Source organism: Anoplolepis gracilipes, chromosome 2, assembly GCF_047496725.1.
Source record: "Anoplolepis gracilipes chromosome 2, ASM4749672v1, whole genome shotgun sequence".
Classification (NCBI taxonomy): domain Eukaryota; kingdom Metazoa; phylum Arthropoda; class Insecta; order Hymenoptera; family Formicidae; genus Anoplolepis; species Anoplolepis gracilipes.
This window is the reverse complement of record NC_132971.1, coordinates 15024825-15049439: the sequence shown is the minus strand read 5'-3', so window position 1 is coordinate 15049439 and position 24615 is coordinate 15024825. Positions and strand designations below refer to the sequence as shown.

Sequence of the window (24615 nt, the reverse complement as noted above, 5' to 3'; positions counted from 1 at the left end):
ATGAGAAAAAATTACCCTCCCCCGCGATTGCCCCTCTTCGTGGTTAACCTTTCCTATAAATGGCTGTAATCCGTGTCGATATTTATCACGGAATTGATCGAAATAAGTCTCAAGAATATCTAAAAAATATTAGACGTAAATTAAGGATATAGAACTAGCAAAGTTATCGCAAAATTACTAGCACATCGTTAAATGTATGTACTTATATGTGAACCGCGAGTAAATAATTAAAAAAAATAACACATCGCACAAAACAAAGAAAAATCTGATCAAATATTGAACTTTATAAAACTATTATGGCGTTATGACTTTTTCATAGGCGACACAATGCCATTCGTTGCAAAATCAAATTTCATTCTTTAAAAGAAAGGTTATATATCGTGAGTGAAAATGTTCAATGCCATCTACGATTCTTGCCAGTTTGCATTTTATGCGCATATCAGTTTGTACCGTACTCGTGTGTTTTACATTATGGTGATATCTTGCCATAATAATACCCGTTGAACTGTATGGTGAAATCTGGCCATATCGCAATGATGCTATGATACGTACGGTGCAACGTATCGTGAATCAGAATATACGTCTGACTTATTGAACGCAAACTTGTTACGAGAATAACTTTAGTGCGTGATATGGATTCATGCACAATCCTCTTCTATCCACGATATCTATAAATATATCAGGCACATTCGCCGAATTTATGGCGAGGCCGTTCGCGGAATTTCAAAAGTCAGATTTCCAACGGCGCGATACATTTCCGTCTTCCCGACGCATGAAAAGTGGATTTGTCGTCTCGCAAGGGGCTCACTAAATTTTCCAGAACTTATCATCTCGCGAAATATACAGACGCGTAAAGAACCTCGCACGCTTCCATACGCCAAGATGTACGTATCGATAGTATAAAAGGGGTATATGGCAACCGCCTCTCGCGGAGAATATCGATTGGCGTATTATGCGGACCTAGTTACGTTCGGAGAATACGGTATTACGGGACGAGCATAATATCAAGATAAAGAGATGCTTTCATTCTTTTTCATTAATGTATTTATGAATCGCATTCTACTTTGATTGGTAATTATATTAATAACAATCTAACTATACTAATAAAAATTTAAAGACGTAGAATTTCATGCACTTAAATACATATTTGAAGAGATCAAATAATTCTACTAATTTTTTTGTTAAAAGTTATAACGCGACCAAATTTAAAAATAAAAAATCAATATCGGTCAATATCGAAAAAAACGAAGGTTTTGTTTTTTAACAAATAATATAATAATGGATATGTCTACGTTAAGTTTTAATTTATATTTTAAGATAATAATCATTAGTTTTTATATAAAAATTAAACATTATGTAAATACTATGTAAACACTAATATCAAACATTGTCTAAATTAAAAACGTTTCAAATTTACTCATTACAGAAAATATTTCTTACAATTAGTACTAGAGGTAAGTACTTAAAATTATTCAAACCTGTCATAAACATTTATAGTAAGCGAGTAAAACTGTCATTCTTAATATTTATTATAAGAATTATAAAGTCATAAAAATATTTTTTACATAAGCATCTAAAAAACAAGGAAAATATTTTATACGTAATAATCGCATTTAAAAAAATTAATCTTTTCTTGTTTTACAATAAAAAAAACGAGATTGAAAATATGTAGAATTAAATTTTCTCGATATTATTTATAAATAATTATAAATTTTTGTGTTTATTATAATCTATAAAATATAACATACCAGTATTAGTTGTTTAAATTTATCATATCATCTATTTGAGCATTTTCCATTCTAATACGAGATCTTGTAATTATATATAAAGATCTTACTGCTTATTTTCAGTAAATATTTGCATTTCACACCAATTTAATAAAATCTACTCAGGAAATACGAGTATCCGGCAGCTTAATAGTTTCATAGCAATAGTACGTGGCTAAGCGTGGTACATATTCGATGAATGCGAATTCACATATCGGTGACGTAAAGTGCCTCGAGCAAACAGGAAGCAAATGGGTTAATGGACTTTCTGAAAACGACCGACTATAGAGAATTCCACACTTTTGTTAGTAGTTATTGTATGGTCCACTATACATTCCTTCCTCCATTCTCGTGTATCCTTATCCTTAACAAGAGCTCGATTTGTATTTCTGCCCTTATTCAGATCTTTACCCTTCTCTCTCTCTCTCTCTCTCTCTCTCTTGTTTGCACCTTCTTTTTTACTCTCATTCTCTAATTATCTTCTCTCGCTTTGTCTTTCTGTGCACATACAACTATATCCGTTAATCGATCCGAATGAGAACCTCCGGGCCATTCTCTGTTTACCCGGAAGTTTCGACTGTTCGTTCGAGGACGTAGCCTCGTTTAACCTCGATTCCGCCTATCGAGTTAGAACATCCTGCCGATTAAAGTCGTCGAACAAGCCAGCCGAGGAGAGAAGGTCGAAGTTTCGGCAGTTTGCGTATATCTTCCGTAAGGAATACTAAAGCGAAGCCTTTCTTCCATGGCAACGGACAAGCGATGTTTGTGAGTTTATCGGAAATACTCGCGAGTCTGATTGTATGTCAGAAGTTCTATGCTTTGCAATGGAAAATTGCAAATAGTTACAACACGTAAATAAACGTGGTACATATAATAGATAAGAATAACCTTTCGTTAAGAATTATAAATTATCATACTTTCAAAAATGATAAGAACTTTACATGTAATTCCATCGTTCTATCACAATAGTGTCTTTACAGAGGCAATAGAGGCGAAGAAACGCAGTTACGAAGGCAGCAATCTAGTCAATCGAGTCAATTGAGTGAACGAGCTTAACCGCGCTGGAAACACAGAACGCTTGTTGGAAAGGGGACGTAGGCAACGAGGCGACGGATGAGGGAAGGAACGGTGGGACGCGAGGAAAGGTAGACAGGCTAGGAATTTATCATTTCGTAGTTGAAGTGCTGTAGTGGCGACAAGGCTGAAATTGCAGTATTTGGGAGTCGAGTGGAGGCTCGAAAAGGGAGGAATGGAGTGGAGATTGGAGAAAAGGAAGAGCGACAGGAATAGAAGACAAGAAGGAGGTAGACTTATATAAGGAGTACCTGGATGTGGAAAAAGACAAGCGAGAAGGAGAAGGAAAGAGCAAAGTTAGAGAAAGACAGAAAGATAGAAGCAGAATTGTTAGAGAGTGCCATGGAATGCCATTGGAGAGAGGAGTATTCGACGGAAACAAGCTGCGATCGTAAGCGACGATTCTCCGGTAGCCACTCACGTCACCCCTTCCCGCGCATCTTCGTCAACCACCCCCTTTCGATGTTTCTCTCTTTCGCTCTTTCCGTGCTGCTGACAGTAGTCGCGTCCCGTTTCCAGTCAGCCTGGCCGTGCGACCGTCTGACTGAACCTCTGCCTACACCACTACCGCAGTGCGACAATTTGATAGCTCGATCGGAGACTGCGAGGTATATATCTTCGCCGCCCTGTGTCCTCTATCTCCACCTCCTTCGTTTCCCCGCTACCCTCGATTCCTCTCAACCCTGCACATTGCCCAACGAAATTGTTGCACTTGCCGTTCTACCGCCGCGATGCCATTATGCATCTGTCATTGTAGTTTTGCTACGTATCGACGAGAAAATTTTCGCTTTTTAACCTGATCGCGATCTGGTGATGTCACGAGACAGGGGGAGAGAAATATGATGGTATAAACGATGAATTGTAGCGGCGTTGAGGGTTATTTATGATTCAGCCGTCGAAGCAGATCGTTACTGCAGAAAAATGTGCTATTAATGGCACGACATTTCTTGATGTATAGTTCTATAATCATCTATGATATTTCTCAAGTCATACTTTCGAACTTTTTGACCCACGTGATGTGAGATGTGTATATACTTCTTAACAGGTTGTGAAAAAATCCATATAGACAAAATTATTTTTTATTATTTTTACGACTTAGAATAGAGCGCTAACCGAACCAAGATGCAGACGGGTTTTACAGATGAGCTTTACGAAAAGGCGGATAGCGTCCAAGAGGTTAATACTCGACCGAATAGGATTAAGGAACGACAGAATTCCCTATCGACGATCGAATATATCTGCACCCGTCATCCCGAGGATCCCAAGTTCGAGATACGTGCACGATATATATGCCACCTCACGTCGTTGACGAAAAGGAGAGAGAGAGAGAGAGAGAGAGAGAGAGAGGAGAAGAGGTCCCAGATGGAAGGGGGCGTCAATAACCCGGCCGTTTCACAAAGGGTCGCGACGGCAGGATGAATCGTCGAAGAGGCACGACGCCGGTACGCCTTTACCGAAGCAAGGCACCTCAAGGCAATGCTCCTTCCAGACCACGCCCCGGATGCCTTTGCCTACCTCGTGTCAATGGGGGCCTTATTAGGATCGACGGTAATTCAACGACGGGGAAGTTTGTTGATGAGGACTACAGGCACCAACTACAGGCAGTCGTTTGAAACAGACGCGAATGTCGAAGTTGACAGTAAAAGATGATAACACTCTCTTGTGCAAAAAGTATCAGCATCATAAAGATTTATTAAATTAATCTAGGTCAATCACAGACGTCTAAGAAATCTGCAGATATAAATTATATAATTTCAAAATATATTCTAATTCTAAAAAATTCCGATTATATTCTTACGTAGATAATGTATTTTATTCTTTCCATATATTTATAATATACTTTAAGTCCTAAAAAGACAAAAATTTCTAAATTTATATATACATATTTATATGTATATATAAATTTAGAAATTTTCATCTGTATATAGAAAAAAAGTTATAACGGTATGATAGTTAAAAATTAAATAATTTACGAGATATTTCATACTTTAATTTTACATAATTTTACATAAATTATGAAGTATCTCGTAAAATATTCATTTTTCGTTTATCTTGCCTCAGTATTAATTATGTTGCCTTTTTGGGAATAGAATAATGAAAAGAATCAATTGATGTAAAGAAAATATATATCTTAAAGAACAAAATGTAAATTTGCAACGAGCAGTTATAATATTTTTTTTTATAAACTTTTATACGAAACATTTTGCAAAAAAATTAATTGGTCGCAAAATAAAAAGAGTGGAAAGTTTTCAAATAAATACCCTGTACATGTAACTTTTCTATAATATAATGTTATTTTTCGCAACTTTTTTCTAGGCAATTAATAATGTCATCGCGCACATTTAATTAAACATCATAATTATTAGGAAGCGAATTGATACATTTACTCCTTTAATATGCGATCAATTATGCAGATTGCTGTACATATCAGTGTGTCAGGCGGAAATTCCTGTCGAGTTAAAATAAAGACTTAAGTTCTCGAGAAGAGAGGAACGTACGTCTGCTGAGAACCCGAAGCTCGAAAACTCGTTCAGTTTGAGAGTACGCAGACACTATGTTCTATATTTTGGACCAACTTTCGACCAACTCTGATTGCTACGCGCGCTTTTCCTGATGTACAACGTACCTGTCGCTTTTCCTACGATACTTGTGATCTTTCACATATGTCAACAATTTTAAAGTTTCAGCGTGAGATCAAAGATTCGATCGATTCAATTCGATAACGTGTTTTTAAAATATTTTTCTTAAGAACATAAACTGTCTGAATATGATGATGTAACAACATCATTAAGCTTCTAATTAACTTCCCGACATTATTAGCGACATATGTTTATCGCGATGCGCAAGTTGAAAAACGTGATGAAGAAAATCGGGAGGAGACACGAACAATGTCGCTTATCTTCGAGACATTCTGAGACGGTCTCATTAATTTTACGAAGACCCTGCAAGAATCTCGCAGAAGCCTCCGTTGTTTCCTCCGGCTATCATAACACTCTGTCACCCCTTCACACTAGATTCCCCCATTATTAACGTCACTGTGCAGTCCGCTAAAGTGAAGTACACAAAATGCGGGCAACCTGAAGCCCAGTGACAGGATCCATTAGAAGCGGTTTACTTAGGTCCTTTAAGATTAGCTCCACTCTCACTTGCGGCTGTGGCCTCTCGTATCTCTCTTTGTCTTTCGTAATACTTAACACTACGATATAATACGTATAGCCTACATCAGATATGAAGTACGCGTCAATGATATTTGTAAAACAAATAAATTATAAATTCCAGAAATTTAAGATTTTTTTTTTTTTTCCAAAAGAAAAATGTATTACACAATTAATTAAATTTTTGCATATATTAAATTAATTAAACTTTGTTTATCATGCGTTTGGCGTAAAAATATGTTCCTCCGTAAATATATTAGTCGTGTGTTGTTTATTTACAAAATTCATATCCTTTCGATTACGTGTCATGACTGTGTCGGAATTTCAAACTCGGTGACACATGGCAGGTAATTTAGTATTGCATAATAATGGAACAGCAAAGGAGAGGTCGGAGGGAAGCCGCGTTGCTTCGTACTTCCGCAGTTGCATTGCGGCGTAGAATTCCCATTTACAATGAGATGCTTTAATTAAAAGATTACATTCTACGTCTCTCGAGGTAAGTTTATCCTTAGCAATTCTGATCCGCGTAGTGCTAATTTCGTTCTCGTTTTTTTCATTAAAATTGCCATATATATAACTTTGTTTTTTTTTTCTCTACAATATTCTTTTTCAATTACTCACAATCTAATTTTATTGCAACGAACAACACACGTGTCCCCTGTATCTTTTTTCATCCATCAAACCATCTAATTTTAATGTCTACAATGACTCGCTTGTTTTCGCACCGTTCAAACGATAATTATGATGCTATCCTTGTGACAAGCTTCGGAATACCAAGCTTCTCCTTCCGCCCCCTGCCCTGCCTCCAGGAAAAGCGTTTTACGCAACGCGAACGCGTTAGAAAACCTTCCGCTCTGCCATGAAGATTGATGATCGAACCTATAGTCGGCAGGCTCGAAGATTCGCCTCAACTTTTTTTCCTCTCTCTTCCCCTCCTTAATAGGTTACGTCACTCGGAGGGATGAAAACACCCTGGATAGTAGCATCCGGACGGCACAGTTGGTCGCAATGACAAAAGAAATAAACGTATCTCGCTGTGAAGGGCGCGGTGCCCTTCGGTGCTTATAGAGTTTTTTCGTCATTATCCATTGCCATTACCAGGAGGATAAGATCGTGAGCCGAGTTAGCCACGTAAATTGGCTTAAGGGATTTGTCTCTCGACGCGCTTAATAGTGCGTGTCATACTCGTTACGTCGTCGGTCAGGAATCGCCTCTGGCTCTCGACGTTGCATACACGCGTCACTGCTAATCTGCAACGGCAAAATGCCTCTAACGAGAACCGATCGTGATTCGATGGCAAAATGACTGTTTGGGATCTCATGCACCGTATGAAAAAAATTCGCATCTTCTTATTATTAGATGAGCAATATAAATGGAAGATTAAAAAAGTAAAGTACGCTTAAAATGTACACATTTTACTTTAAATACAACTTTGTATTTAAAGTGGATTTAAACAGCTCTGGGATTAAAGAGAAAACTGTAATCGTATTTTGTATGTATGCGAGATTTCACGGATTTAAAATAAAGATCACGTAAAAATTGAAATGTATATATAACAAACGATTAAATTCAGAAAACCCAATAATCTAAGAAAAGCCATGAATTTATGAAGTTAAGTTTAGAATTTTAATAAAATAATGTAGAGATTTGAAGAATATATGTAGTACAAAATACTTAAAGTAAATCTGTAACTTAAAGATTAGAAAATAGCGAAATTTAAAAGATCAACATCGTTTACAATTTCAATAAACACAATGCTAAACATTCTAAAATCTCTAATCAAATTCGAGTAATCTGAATACTGTATCGATTTTATTAAAATATCATAAAATGGCAGAGTTGTCATGATTTTCGCAGAATATTCTCTCTGTCAATTATTCTAATTTATACTTTTATCCTTTATTACAATATATAAATATAATTTTTCGATATTCTGTGAGAATGACAATTGTAGTATACTGTACAGTCAATAAACAAAATAAACCGCCTACCGTCAAATAAAATCATCAATTTAAGTTATGCTTAAGAAGTGGATTCGCAAATGCGCCATTTCGATCGATCGCCGTGATGCGGGCAGAAGATTGAGATATTTATAAAGGCAATGTGAGCGGAATGTGGGGGAAAGGATATAAGCCCTACGATGAGGATTAAGGGTGCGTTTAAGGGCTGTTTACGGTTTTGCAGATACCATGATATCAGCTTATATGTATAAGCTGCTGTGGAATTTTGGATCGGGGTTTATGGATAACTGGAAATATATTTAAGGGTGGGGAACACTTAATGTCTGTGGTAAGAGTAAACCTCCTTATTACTGCGTAGGTAGATTGGTTGAAAGCGATCGAAACGTCTACGATAATGTAAAATTTCTAATAAGATGCTAATACATTACACTTTGCGAAATAAAATGCTATAATTAAAAAAAAACTGCTTTGTCGTAAATTTTAAAAAATTTATAATAGAGTAGGAGGATAGCTAATAAAATCATTTAAAAATTGTAAAATAAATACAATAATTTCTTATTCTAAATTATGTTATAATTCACATTGCGTGTGTATGGAAATTTTATAAATTGAATTAAGATTTTGACTCATGACACTTTTTCTTATTAAAACATTAATAGTTTTTTTTTTCAATTAAAAATTCTTTCTTCTTCTATTTGTCTTCTTTTAAAAATGAATACCTATCATTAATTATAAGCGCGCTATATCATTAATTTTATAAAGTATGAGCAACCTTTTATCATAACGATTCAAACATAGCGATTCAAATTGGTCTCTTGACTCTATTCTAGCATTATATATATAATTTTTAGTGTTAATAAAACAGTTTTATATAATACGTGTTTTTTAACGCGACTGAACTCGAATATGTGAATGAGCCATGTTAAACTAATATTTGTTGTGTCTATTATTATTTAATAATTTGGCGCATTTTCCACAAGCTAAATGTACATATTGTCACAGTTCCTTTACAAAGTGTTTACAGCTATATCTGTGAGCAATGTTTTAATAATTATTGTAATAATTGTGTAACATAGAATTTATTTGATTGTAACAACAATAAAATTCATTTTTCTTATTGTTAACAGAAAAATGTGTAATTATAGGATAAATTTTAAAACGTCTTTTAATTTATTTAAAAAGAGAAGATGCAATGCAATCTTATTTTTATTCTACATTTAATGCTAACAAAGTTAACTTTTGCCTGTTCAAAGTTTCTTTAGAGAAATAAATTTAACAAATATCTAAAGTATCTAAGTCTGCATCGTTGTAACTTGTCAACTGTCATGTTAAACAATAAATTACGAGTTAGACTTACAACTATTGTAACTATAATCTCTCTTAGAATTGATATGGTATCCAGCATAACTAAACTTTCTCATAATTCATTCATGACAACAATCTATTTATCCAGTGATGGACGATTCTTTGAGTCGAATAATTTACAAAACACAATATTGATCACGTAATTTGCAAATGAGATTATCTTGAAGCAAACTAAGTAATAAAGATTAATTAAAGATTAATTAAGTTTATGCACTTTATAAGATATAAAATGCTATCAATTGAAAATTAAATTTTTATTAAATTTACTAATTTAAATTAAATTAAACGCAAAAATTTACTCCCTAAAACAAATTTTGTCGAAAAACAGCTTAAAGCGAAAAACAATGTTTAATTATTTATTAGGTTTATCGTTTATATTTATTTTTCCCATAAACAAACCTTCTTATTATATAATAATAGAAATTGCGTCAATTGAATTTATATAAATTTTTAAAATCCAATTAAATATATAGTATATTATTTTATGTCAGCATTTGTATTTATGTAGTTTATTTCAGCTTTTGTATACATATTGGTAAATAATCAAGTCAATCAATAATACATCAATAATAAACTAATATTTAATAAAGTTTTCTATGCGCACATCCTTGTGCACAATAAATCAATATACAATATACATATATATTTTTTTTCCTAAAAGTTATTTTCAATTATCTGTTTTGTTAGACCATTCACGTTGAGGCAATGGATTTTTAAAATATGATATAATTATCTATAATATATTTATAATTATTTATTATCTACATAATTATTTAATATCCTTAATATTTTTAATTTAAAAATATAAAAATACAAAAATTTAATTATTCCTAATATAATAATATAAATATAAATTCAAATATTAAGTAATTTAAGAAAAAAAATAATACCGAATATACTTTATTGCTTACATTTTTCATCATTGCAAACTTAATTTTTACGTACTAATAAATGTACTAGAAAAAAATTTAATCTTTCGGCTTTGTGTTGATATATTTCTTATTTTATATATGATATGCTTGATGATAGGTATTCTTAAATCCATTACCTCGAAAATAATTTATTACCTCTAAAATAAATATTAATTTAACACTTACCAGTATGATGCGCAACAGCGGAGTTGTGTACACAATGTGGTAATCTGTAAAATATAAATATATCAAAATTATTATTAAGTGCCAATCTATTTAACAATCTATTATACAATTAATATTATATTCATTTAATATATGAAAATTATATAATTTCCGAATAGATATGTATATGTATATATATTATATATATATATATATATATATATATATATATATATATATATATATATATATAATTCTTTAGATTTATATTTTTATAAAATATGTAATCTTTATAAATAAAATACAATAATTAAATCAGTTATCAGCCCGTGAAAATAAACAATTTTTACAATTAATAAGTAATAAATTAAATAAGTTATAAATAATTTACTCCATGATTACTCCATCGTCGTTTGCTGCCACTTTAGATCCTTCCTTTTCTGATGTTTATCCCTTTGTATTTGTTTGTGGCCCTCACGCTTACAACACGATTGATTACAATTGATTATGCGTGCATAATCAAATAGAATAAAACGATCACGCAGTACTTTACTCCCGTTAATCACATGACGTGCATTTTATCTTATTACGACTCGACTACGTTTCTTCAAACATTAATTTATAAATAGCTATGCAAAAACTCATTCTGTCGGTACTTGATAATTACGCAGCCAATTTACGAGCTACTTGCCGTGATAAAATATTACCGATATTACTAACGAATAATATATGTTTGTATTCTAATATATACAATTTTATTATTTCGTGTTATAAGCGCAAATATATATACTGTATATAAGTTCAAATTAAAGATAAATTAATACAACACAGAGCGCCGCTATATTCCTGTTCGAGTGTCACCGTGCGAATGATAACCAGGCAACCGCGCGTGGAATGTAAATAGCGGGCGGAATGTAAACACAACGCGCTAGACTCGGTCGCTTTGTTGTCATTTGCACGGTGAGACTCGTATGCGAAGGTAGCGATACGAGGCATTCCGTGTGTCGTCGTATTAACTTATCTTTATTATTAACTTATATTTATTCATTCATAACGTGAAAAAGTAAAATTGTTTTAAGATGTAAGCAAGTATACATGTTGTTTACAAAAGTAGTATACGATGAATGATGCATGAATTGTTTAGCCGCGTGATTATCAAACGGATAATAGTTTTCACATTAATTTCCATGAGATAAAATGCGCATATGGTGTGATTAATGTCGGGAGTGCCGCGTAAAATGCCGCACGATGTCGTATTCTGTTGACTAGCGCGTGTGTGATCGTAATTAATCGTAGTTTTAAAGTGAGTGCTACTATAAAAGAACAGTAAAAACACATGAAAGAAGGAGAAAGTCCACAGTAACGTCAGCCGACAAAAGAGCAACCGCTAATGAATTATATCATATTTTATTTATTATTTGTTATTAGTTGTATAATTAATTATTTGTTGCTCTTTGCGACAGTAATCCATTTTATTTTATTCATTAGATTATTATTAATAAATTAATAGTAAAATAATGCGATACTGCAATAATGTAATACTACGTATAAATATATTCTAAATTTATGTTAAGATATTTATTGCATATATAAAATAATTAAGAAAATATTTATAATAATTAATATTTTTATGTATATGTATTGTAAAATATTTCAACATTGCTTCAAATTTATGTAATTATTTAGTTTATTTATCCAAATAATATTTTAATTTATCATATTTTTTTAGAAAAATTTGTATTTAAAAAGTTTTTAAGTAACAATATTTTTATAATATTTTACAATATTAAAAATGTATAAAATTTTTTGTTAAATATCTGTTTTAAGAATAAATAAAAAATTAAATTAGGCACAATAATTATTGTTTTTTTAATATTAACTATTTTCGACTGTGTGCTTTAAATATAATTTGGATATTATTTGTATTTTACAGATTACAACATTGTGTATTAAAATTCCGCTGCTATGAATTGTATGTACCAGGGGTGAGTGTTGAATTAATTTTTATTTTATAATTCAGAGGATACTAAATTTACAAAAGTTTTATGCAAAAAATAAGAAATATTAGAAAAAAGCTAAAAAATATTAAATTTTCTAATACATGCAACTATCAGTATATAAAAATTTTCATTTTTTTGTTGTGATTGCAATAAAATATAGTAAAGTATATTTTTCTTATAAATTACTGATATCTGTATTCATTATTTATTATTCTATAGTCATACATGTATAAGAATATACGTACATATATCCATACGTAAGTAGATACTTATATACATGCATACATGTATATCGTTATAGGATAAAGCACGGAAACCTTACAGTTTTCAAAATGAAATAAATAAATAAAATATTATTTAAATATTTATTTTTTGTCAGATAACAATTGGATATAGAATGCTATTTGAATATATTATTTAATCTTATTCATTTTTTTAATTAAAAAAAAATTTTTCGTATTTGTCAAATGTCCTCCGCATTTCTCCTACATTACACTAGTCTATTTATTACGCAAGTTCGCTGTTTGTACTATGTTGTCTAGTATAATTTCTGGTTATTCTTTCCTGTATATTAACAAACTCAAGGCTTATATACAAAAAAAAATTACTGTCATATAGTCAGACAACATAGTGCAAACAGCGATGCAACCTATATACTAAACTAGGGCAATGTAGGATAAATGTGGAGGATATTTAACAAATGTAAAAATTTTTTTTAATTTAAAAAAATGAATAAGATTAAGTAAACTACATTTTATATTCTGTTTATTATCTGATAAAAAATAAATATTTAAATTATATTTTATTTTGAAAGTCAGGTCTCTTCGTGATTCACCCTATATTAACAAAATAAATAAAATATTCAAAAGTTAAAACTAATAAGAATGTTATAGAAAATAATACTATATCTTGTAAATTAATTTCTTCAAAACGGATAATGTAAAATAGATAATAGTAAAAATATTCAACTTTAAAAATTGATTTATCGTACATTTAAAAATGCATACGACACTAATAGAGTTTATTATTATCGATATTATTAACCGACCTATTCATTTATCAATATATTTCTATGTTATATAGCGACAAATCTTATAATCCAGTTAATTCCAGGGAACTGTTTAGTATTTATTCTGCTCGCCCTTCTCGTCTAAAATCCCTCAAACATGTCATACGATAATCTGCAATGTGGACACCTGTACGCACAGCTCAGAGCTACATGTGTGCCACGTATGTAAACGATCCGTTAAAGCGCAGTCACATATGTGATGCACCCGGGATATTTGCGTTGATACGCTCTGTTTCGTGCATGGGCTTTAATATTGACAACAGAGAGCAGAGTACCAAAAGGGAATGGATCGCCAAGTTCTTGAGATTGAGTTAGGTTAAGGATGAGACGGTATTCCGGCATGTGTTATAAGATGCTTTGTGTCTGTAAACACGACCATAATAATTTAAACCATTTTGTTCATACCTTGAAGAACTCTCTATACGCTCTCTTTGCTCCTTTTCCTTTATTTATGATGGTTTGCCCTATTAATCTATGGAGCTATTACACTATATTTTCAAAATTTCACGCGTGATAATTAAAGCTATTTCTATGTCGGTTAAACAATATTTCATATTATTGCGGATTGTGGTATTGTTATGTGAAGTATACAGCAATATAGATAATAGCATATGTGAGTAAATTCCGTATCATTAAATAACTTGCTACGATATAAATTCCATATTAATAAATAATTTACCACAAATTTTCCTTAGCTAACGCATTACAGTCAAAATTATATTTTGAATTGTAATAGAATCAGAGCTAGACAAAATAGTATATAAAATAGGAATTAAAAATATTTATTTATGTCAATTATGTAAGCTTATAGAATCTAAAATAATAATTTATGTTGTACGTTAATTAATATTTTTAATAAGCTAATATTTTTAATTTGAAATGTGACCACTATTGTTTGTAATAAAAATTCCAAAATAAAAATGGATAAGAAAATGAGAGGAGATAAAAGAAATAAAAAATTTAATTTACATATTATAGAGAAGTAAAAGATAATATAAAGATAAGAAAAAGAAAAAGATTTGAAAAGTATTATAAGCAATAACATAGGAGAACACGAAACTTTGTAACATCCACAAAACTTTGCTCATATATCTTAAAGTTGAATAATAGTATTAAGAATACTGGACATCATTGCCCGAATATTCAAAAAACGTCATTTTACCAGGATCGGAATGTTCGACAGCTGTTTACAACTTTTATTTTCATAATATCGATTCTTGTAGCGGAATCCGTAGCGAGAACGCGTCCCGTGCCATACTTTGTAAAATATTCCGCTGACTTTGCCATTGCGTGTCCCAGTCACGTGAACCGTCCAAGGCCGGGTAGTTGGACGAGGGTAGATCAGTGGACGAGCAACAGCCAACACACCCGACTTTAGTCGAAGTAAAAGCGCGTGCACTGAAGTGCGGGGGGCCACGTGCCGAACGTATTTCGATCTGACTGGCAAAAGAGAGTAGAGGACAGGGTGAGGGCGGAGGCGTCGCGACGACGGCCAACACAACCACACCCTACGAACCCGCTAGATCGATAGTCACTACCCTGCTAGAGCAGACAGAGATAGAGAGATAGAGAGATAGAGAGAGAGAGAGAGAGAGAGAGAGAGAGAGAGAGAGAGAGAAAATGAGAGAGAGGAAGAGGAAGAGAGTGAGCAGCTTGAAAGAAAAAGAGATAGAGAAAGAGAGGGTGAGACAAATTGCCAAGAGATCTCACCACCGCCGCCTCTATCCCGTCTCTCTCTCTCTCTCTCTCTCTCTCTCTCTCTCTCTCTCTCTCTCTCTCTCTCTCTCTCTCTTTCTCTCTCTCTCTCTCTCATGCACGTTTTTCCTTTCTTTTTCCTGAACTCTCTTCTTCTTCTACTCTGATCGGTTACCTGCTACTTGCTACGACCAATGTCTCGACGCGCCAAGCTTTTCCGGTGTCTTTCGACGCATTCCGGTGCACGTCTTCCCGAGAGAGCGGAATTTATGATATTCGCGCGCGCGATCATTAATGGATTTGCGCGATCAGCGATGCATTTATCGCCGGACCGATAATCTTGTCGCTGTTTTATACACGGCGAACAATTTCCACCTTCGCGAGAACAGTCATTTGCTCGGCGGCAATTTGCGTAATTGGAACTTATATAATTACATTGCAATAATGCGATTGCTTCTTCCCCTCTGCAAGCGGATTAAGTTATAAAATGTTACACCGAATTTCCTGCCTTGAATATACTTTCCAATTACGCAATGCGATTACGCCCTGCCGTAATAAGAACTTGCTCGTCTCACGCAAACAATCGTTTTCAGAGGTTTATCTCTTTTTTTTCTGCTCATACTGTGCGAGAACTTTCCTGACAACACAATCTTCGAACGACTATCCGCTTATCTTTCCCCTGCGTTTTATCGTATCCTTTTTTTTCTTCTATTAACGATTTCATTATACAAATAGTATAATGAAATAAGCATATATTCTGAATTAATGATAGTGGATTATTTCATTATTGTTTCTGTATTATTTCTGTTTATAATTTAATACTGACCTACATCGGTTCATAATATTGCCAAAGTCATAATATGATCACTCGATAACTATTTTCATTATAAATAAACTGTATAAATTTTCTCGTCCGTGGATAACTTGATTTAAATTTGCTTTATATGTAAAATAGATCTATCGTGAGAATTCTAATTTAATTCCACTTTAGTCTTTTTAAAGATACGAATAGCGAATACTATAGTATTGTGACTCTCTCATTTAAGATGCTATCATTTTAAATTGGTATTGTGACTCTCCCAAATCTAAGTTTTATCTGATAACAATTTGAATAATAAAATATTTTGAATAACATTAAAGTTTACGTTAATAAATCTTAAATGCCATGTTATTCAATTAAATGTTGATTTAATGGAAAGAATTGTTTAAATATTATGTACTCTCTGTTTCGTGGCGATTTCATTAATTAAAAAAAATAGAAATTAAGGTTAATGTATTCAAATAGCCTTGTACTATATGATCTTTTGGATAAATTGGGTTATCTTTGCATTTACATACATATCTCTATCTAGTTACTCATCACGCGATGTTTCTAAAATATAATTTTGCTGTCTAATTGTTGAAAGACTGACAATATTCATGCTTGAAAATTATATTTGGTTAGTCACGCTCCTAGAAACGTCAGAGTAGAAGAGCGGAACAACGCGGTATAGGATGTAGACTATTAAACTGTGTATGCGATCCTTCAACTTCAAAGATTTAAAATGATAGCATCTTATTAAAATATCACGATTACACTAAGCATAAAAAGATGCGACAATTTAATATATTATATCAACTACTACACGTATACGTAGATACACATACACATCTATGTTTGTTCAAAAAGTTGCGCATTAAAACGAGCTTTTATTGAAACATATTTATGACCGAATGAAATAACACACATTCACTTTATTGATAATTTTGATGGTATATAGTTTTGGTTACCCATAATACACACGTCCAAATGAAAAGAAATAAAAATTGAAATAGAATTTATATTCATTCAAATCAAATTTAAAAATGTGTTGTGAATAAAACACATATTTTTCTTGAGAATGACATGTTCTTATCTGCTAAAAAAAAAATAGTTTGACTATTAATTAGTACGAGTTAACGAATTATTGTACCAATATATTACAACTTACAAACATATTTCAGAAAGTTCATTTACGTAAATGTTATAAGCTCCTGATGTGAATAGAAAATAGAAATTATGTGGCGCAGCATAAGCGGTAACAAGTCAACATGTATGCGAGGCATGTGTATATAAATGCGTGTGTGTGTGTGTGTGTTTTTGTGTATATGTGTGATTCCAGTTTCGCGGGATAAAATCCCGCGAGGGAAACCTTCCATAATAGAATATCATGCGAGTAGCGCGTGTTTAAACAGGACGATCTCTTTAAAACTGAATAATATATCAACAACTGTAAACTGTTTGTGGCTCGTATCTTGTTTGTCTCCGAGGGTTTTCTTATCAGTGAAATTGCATAATTCTCGTGAAAAACACCCTCTAGTCAATTATCGCCAATGTAAATTATTTAGAGAATTAAGAAGCGATTATTCGAACATTTGCAGCAACTTCTGAATTGTGCTTCAATCTGTGAAACAATAATGAGTTGTATTAAGCAAATAATTTAATGATCAAGATATATTATTACGGTTCTATAATGTGAAACACATCTTTAAAATTTCGTAGCTCATTAAAAGCCAAACACTGGATGATAGCACGTCGATTTTATTAAAGTAAAATTTTTCCATGAAACCGACTACTTGTGCACAGAGCACAAGAACTTCTTGGTCTTGTACCAAGTAAAATTTTAATAAATCTCTATACTTGAGATTTTAATAAAGCCCTCTTTATACAGTAGTAAAGAATTTATTTAGAATTTAGATTCACTTGGTAAAAGACCAAGAAGTCCTTGTGCTCTGTGCACCAGTAATCTGGTTCATGGAAAAATTTTATTTCTATGAAATCGGTATATAACCATTCGGCGCTTGGCTCTTAATGACCCGTGAAATTTTAAAAATAATTTAATAATATTTGATAATTTAATTTTTAATTCTGACTTATATACTACGTAATAATATAAAAGAGACTGTGTGTAAGTGTCACTTCCCCTATAATATATCAAAATTTCATCCGCTTAATGTACCTAGTTGACAGAGAAATTTAAATTTAAAATTGATTAAGTTAACATTAAAGAAAAAATTAATTGACCCTTTCCGAAGCAATAAAATTTCTATAGAAAAATTCCCTTACGTAAAATTCACTTACGATGATCATCTCCTGCCAATATCATAAATTAAAACTAATCACCGTATTTTCTTGGCCAATATTTTTACCACGCATTCAATCTCAAGGATATACACCGTAATTGAAGATACGTTCCTTCTGGACGCGACGTTCGCGTACGCTCGGCGCTCTATCGCTCCCATGAGCGACGTAACTTCGCGGATATGTCTCTGGGGATAAATCCGTGTAGAGACCATGTTCTAACCCACGTACCGCGCTACCACACGGAGAATGTGTTTATTCCCGCCCTTCCACTGTTTCCTACAAAGTCACTACTGTTTTCCGACCTCTGCGCACATTGCAGAAGTTGCACGCGTCATCGAATATCGGCCATACATTCTCGTGATATTATCTATTGTTATTGTTGTAAAATAATATAAATATAATACGCTCATGTCAATTTTACAATGTAATGTTACGTTTTAATCAGCTTCTTTTTCATAATACAATCTCCTGTGTGCGCTGTTTCAAAGCGAGCTAAAAAAATGAATTACATAAAATCTTTTAAATTATTAAATATGCAACAAGTTCAAGATAAATTTAATAATCATTCTAATCATTCATAAGTTTTAGTCAAATTTTTTTAAAACAATTGACTTACATTTTCATCGCAACGATTAATTCAATTAGAGACTTGTTAATTAAAGACTAATTATTTACTGCAAACTTTTCATCATTTTTTCTACACGCGGTCGTCGATGTTTTGTTTCTCTTTCTTTTTTGTTTAATTTAATTCGTCGAGAACGGTTTTTTTTGCTATTAATGCTCGCAGCGGTAAATTAAAAAGTCGTAAACGCGCTTTGACAGCGCGAACTAACAAAAGAGGATTAACCACGACGGCGACAGCGACAACGTCAGCAACTTTTTTCGATATAAATATGTATACGTGCAATACGCTCTGGCACGGACTACAGTAATCCGCCGGCACCGCTAATGAAGAAAGATCGATGACATAAACGAAGAGAAGAAAAAAAAGACGTCGCCGGCACAAAGGGTGATTCGTTTCATTTTCATGAGGGATCAGCATTTCGTAACTCGCTGGCAATTTGCAGGCGTTTTGTCGCCGCGACGACGACGATGGCGGAAGCGATCTGCGCTGCCCTCGTTGCCGCCGGGATATCATGATCTCCCGACGGGGTAAAACAGCGTGAGAAGGGTGAAAAGGGGTCCTCGGTTGGGAATTAGGGGGCGCGTCGACCGACCAGCTGGAGGTAGGAAAAATCGAAGAAACGAAGGGTCAAATGCCACGTGATGGATAGCCCGCCGTAGGAGGTCCAAGCGTATGAAATTGATCAGCCAGCCAGAATCATTCGATTCTACTTCCTACCCCACCCTCTCCCCTTCCCCTAATGTTGTCCAATCCTCCCATCCTTACCCTCCTGACTCCTCTCTTTCTCTGTTCGTACGCTCCTGTCGTGGCTCTCACTCCTCCACCCCTTGTTTCTTTCGTTCCATTCATTTTCCTTCCGCATCGTACGACGTCGATAACTCTGATTCTCCCGGATCGCCCACCTCTACCTCGGCGGTATTTTATTTTCACGATCCCGACCAATGGCCGCGGTCCACGGCCGATTGCCGATGGCAATACTCTCGAGAAAATTCATGTAGCATGTAAGAAAAATTACGATTCCGCTTCGCTTTTCCGTCGAACGATCGGCCGCTTAACGAGAAAGAGAAAGACAGAAAGACGTCGGAAAATATCGCGGTTACTACGTGGTTTCTTTCGGCCTGAAAAAACTCGTTCTTTATGCAACGCTTCTGAATTCATGGTTTTACGCGCGCGCGGAAATAGATCTTACATTTTAATTCGAGAACACATACCGCATCAACTTAAATTACGAATAAAATTCATACGGAATTTTCCAAGTAATTTCCCCAGCATAGTCCAGAAGCCGATCTCAAATATACAGACCCGAATTTATAAGTGTGTATAAACTTTGGAGATTATTACGCCGTCTGCCGATAATAATCTGACGGTACCGAGAAATCAATTTCACGTTTCGAAGCGCGCACGTTTGCGAGCTTCTGTTCGAAGTTGTGGCAAATGCTCGAGCGATCGCGGAAATGGGGACACCCTGTACACAACGAGGCGATAACAGTTGGCGAGAGTTATAGAGGGAGCAAAGTTAGTAAGCTCCGACCGGGGGACATGGAGGTTGATATATAAGAGAGGGAGAGAGAAAAAGAGACAGTTAAATAAAGACAGAGAGGGAGAGAGAGAAGAGTACAGTGACAAGCGAAACAAGAAAGGAGAGGTCTGGTTGTGAAAGTGTAGATGCAACGAGACGAAGGAAGGCGTAGTGAGATTGCAGTATCTGATGGCAATAAATACTTATCAATGCCAGACAAAATTGCAACAAAGTTACCTTTCTTCGCGACTGGCGATAGTAAAGCAATGTCGATTTAGAAAGACATGTTCTCTTTAATAATCATATACAACTCACAAGCCTATACAGAGGCGTGCAGCTTATGTATTATACAATTTATATGTAAAATAGTATTCAGCAAATAAAATAGTTTAAGAGTGATTTACCTTTCATGGTGGAATCATCTAATAAACAGTGTGGTGAACACTTTAAAAGACTATCGACTATTAAAAATAATTATTTAAATAGTTATATTATAAATAAAATATTATATTCACGAAAATTTATTTTTCGTAAAAAATAAATAAGTATAAATCCACAGAAAATATTCATATGACTAATTTATTGAGAAATATAAATAAAAATAGATCTATAAATAATGTAAGAAAAGATAAAATACAAATTTATGAAAATAGCATTCAAATATGTATATTAATAGTTGTTATTCCTTTCTAACGACAAAAAAAGTATATCTCTAATTCATGAGATTAATAAAATAGATTTCGAATAAAATAGATAGATAAAAAGATTTAATTAATAATTGAGGTTTATTTTTTACATTTCAATTTGTTATAATTCAACAGAAGAAAATAGCTTTTCTTGAAATTTTCTTATTTTCTATTTCAAATACTGTTCTTTCCATTTCTGCCAATAAGTGATACATCGTATAAAGTCTGCAATAAAGTTAATACAAAGGAAACAGGCGTTAAGATCGACAAATAAAAATGTTTTATGTGTAATGCTGTCGAAACGCAGTGTATGCGCAACTTCCTGCACGAGGTTCTTCCTGAAGATATACTCCTTAGGAAAAAAAGGTACAGGAAGCTTCGAAAGTTTGGCCAAGAAAGTTTGCAAAAGCACGCTGCCGCCACCAAACGACCTTCGTCCTGCACACAAGCTTCGAATTTCATTTTGGAACGTTGAATCTTATTAAGAAGTAAAGTCGTTTCGAAAGTTCGCGAATATTGTGGACGGGGTTTTCCTTATAAATCCGTAGCTCAGCGCGATATTTCTCGTTGGTCTCGAAAGCTCGGCTCGAAAACTCCAATTTCGGATGAAAGTGATTACAAGAATATTGTCACCCGGCAAGCTCTTACAAGGAAATACTTACATTCCTCCTTCTCTCTCTCTCTTTCTCTCTCTCTCTCTCTCTCTCTCTCTCTCTCTCTCTCTCTCTCTCTCTCTCTCTCTCTCTCTCTCTCTCTCTCTCTCTCTCTCTTTCTTAATTAATGCTTTATAATTTGCATTTATAAATATCTGTGTTCGCGTCGACTCAATAATTAATAATAATCAAATCGATTGCAAAATTTATTATCGTGCGTTTTGTTTATTCGTATCCTCGACAAGAGACCTTCTATATTATTTTCTGTACTTTCATTACTTGCACCATCCGCTAAGAATTATATCGTAAAGATTTCACGTAAAATCGTTCATGAAAAAAAAAAAAACTTTACAATGACGTGTGAGAGATTTTATTGACAATCGCCACTCCTTTTCTTTTAAATATCGTTTACTAGTAAAAGTTCATTTCACGAGACGGCCAGTATCACGGCGATCTTAATAGCTTTCTCGAGCACATCAAGCAAGAAAACGACTATGCAGGCGAGCACTTAATGCGAACGAGTCAAAGATACTTAACGATCGATCTGAGAGCGCGTGAGGTGTCACGTGCGGAGTGAGAAATAAAACATGATACCGAAAACGGGTCATGAACTAAACACGAAATAGGGATAAAGTAGAGAGACACAAAAGAAAAATCTGGAGAATTCTAAGAACGATATAAATCAGGGATGAACGTGCGAAAATAGAGTGCTTGTGAGCATGTAGAAAATATATATATATATATATATATATATATATATATATATATACACGCTCTTGACATTGTCTATATATCTTCTTCCTTCTGGTAAGATTTAAATTATATTGTCTCTGCTACATGCATCGACTCTAAAAGAAGCTGAAATTTTGTCGGCTCTCATACTCGTGCGTTATAATACTGTGTATGTATTTATATATTTTTCAATCGAGTATATAATATATTTTTACATGAAATATTTAAATTCAAGTTTGGTTATAGAAACACCAAAATTGATGTTCCCGAGTTGAAATTTTTCCAATCTTTATTTTTTTTATGGATTTTGATAGGTTTTATATTTTTATAAAAATTGTATTATATATGTGTAAGCTCCTTTATTTCAAATAGATAGTAAAACGAATAGTTCTTTACTTGAAGATTTAAAAGAGCAAAAAGTGGCTGCTTAAAGAACTAAAATAAATGTTAGATTGAATATGTCATACGAAAAGTAGGAAAAAAAATTTCGATAAGATATATTGTATGTAAAAATTAAAATCATGTCTTCCTAAATAAATTTTCGTTTGCCATAGACTAACAAAAATTATAGTAAAAACTATAATATATTTGGCAAGTTGAATCTAAAATTAAGTTACATTGAATTTTTAAGATATATGCAGAATAAATAATATACAGAACATATAAAATACCTTTCTAAAAAATAAAGCAAAAACATAGGCTAATTATATATAAAAAATGTATATTTGTATGTAACAAATAAAAATTAAACAAAAAACAAAAATTTAAGACGTTACATATTAATATTTAAATTAGTATGATCTATAACATATAAATACAATATTTGAATTATAGCTAGGTTCAAAATAAACATGCGCGACATTTTGCACTTTCGAATTAATTAAGACGAAAATGTGGATATCGATCGGAAACGTTAAAAACCATTGAGTACTTGGCTTCCCCTTCAAGATAAATCTTCTAAGAACTGAGCCCCTGTACCACGTTTACTCAATGGGAGGGTTTCATCGAGCGAAAACCTAATACAAAATAAACATACTTGAAAAAACGAAAAGCAATTGCCGCCAACATGCTTCGTCGCGACAATATACTTTCTTAATTAAAATATATTATATTATTATAAATTTTGAAATTAATTAATCGATAATTATTTGTAAAGAATGTCACATTTCAAAGAAGAATTATGCCACTATCTGCTCGAGTTCGCGGTGTGAATATTATAACACGCGTGTGTAACGTAGAAAAACCCTAAAGTATCCAAATCCCTGTATAATAGGATCTTTTATTTCGAATTTTTATTATATCTCGGCGCTATCTTCCAACGACATAAATGCGGTGCCGCGTTTCTTGGTCGATCGCACACACCCTGACGCTATTCCCTGACACGAATTCGATTAAGTTCTCTATTTACGACACGGGTTTTTCGCGTCGAATAGGCGAGTAAGTTTATCTTCGTTGTATCCGAAAGGATATCAAATTGCCAGAATAGTACAAAATCTGATAAAAAGAGCATGGAAAATAACTCTTTAAACTAAAGCTGTTTGAGCTAAACCGAAGTAGAAGAATAAACAATTGATCATGTTCTATCATTAAAATTCGCGATTAGTAATTTTTGCTTTGCTATGAAAATCCTAATAGTAAAAAAAGACTATTCTTTTGTATTTTTAACCAACCCTTAATGAGAACCTGGCATACTTATTATTAGCTCTCTAGACTGTTCCTGAGTTTCTCAAACGAAACCGGAGAGCTTCATTCCCTTTGCGTCTTTATCTCCCTTTCTTTTTTCTATCTTTTCCATTCTCCCTATCATACCCCCATTGAGCTCTATCTTCCACTTTCGCTCTCTCGATGATGGAGATTGAACGTAATTTATTTGCTATTCTCCCATCCCTCCGTTCTGCGCGGCAGGAATTTAATTTTCTGAGCGCTATCCGCGTCCGATGAATCTTTGTACGGAACTCGTACATTTGTCGTACTACTTACAAAAGCCGGCATGTGTAAAACTAAAAACGCGCGATAATTAGACAAAGGTAGTGTACAACAAATAAAGCAATAAGTGTGAAAAAAAGAATTGTGATACGTGACAAAGTAATTAAATAAGTACGAGAGAGAGAGAGAGAGAGAGAGAGAGAAAAAGAG

General features: G+C 33.3%; 1 protein-coding gene and 1 long non-coding RNA gene across 2 annotated transcripts in view; one reads left to right on the top strand and one right to left on the bottom strand.

Annotated features, from left to right (window-relative positions):
- The window catches only part of LOC140663020 (uncharacterized), a 99750-nt gene extending 87300 nt beyond the window's left edge, over nucleotides 1-12450 (top strand). The window contains exon 3 of the long non-coding RNA XR_012046204.1: nucleotides 12331-12450. This is a non-coding gene — a long non-coding RNA (uncharacterized lncRNA). The remainder of the gene's footprint in view (nucleotides 1-12330) is intronic.
- The window catches only part of Urm1 (Ubiquitin-related modifier 1), a 79862-nt gene continuing 65671 nt past the window's right edge, over nucleotides 10425-24615 (bottom strand). Inside the window, exon 6 of the mRNA XM_072886857.1 lies at nucleotides 10425-10462. The gene's annotated coding sequence lies outside the window, so the exon portion shown is untranslated. The remainder of the gene's footprint in view (nucleotides 10463-24615) is intronic.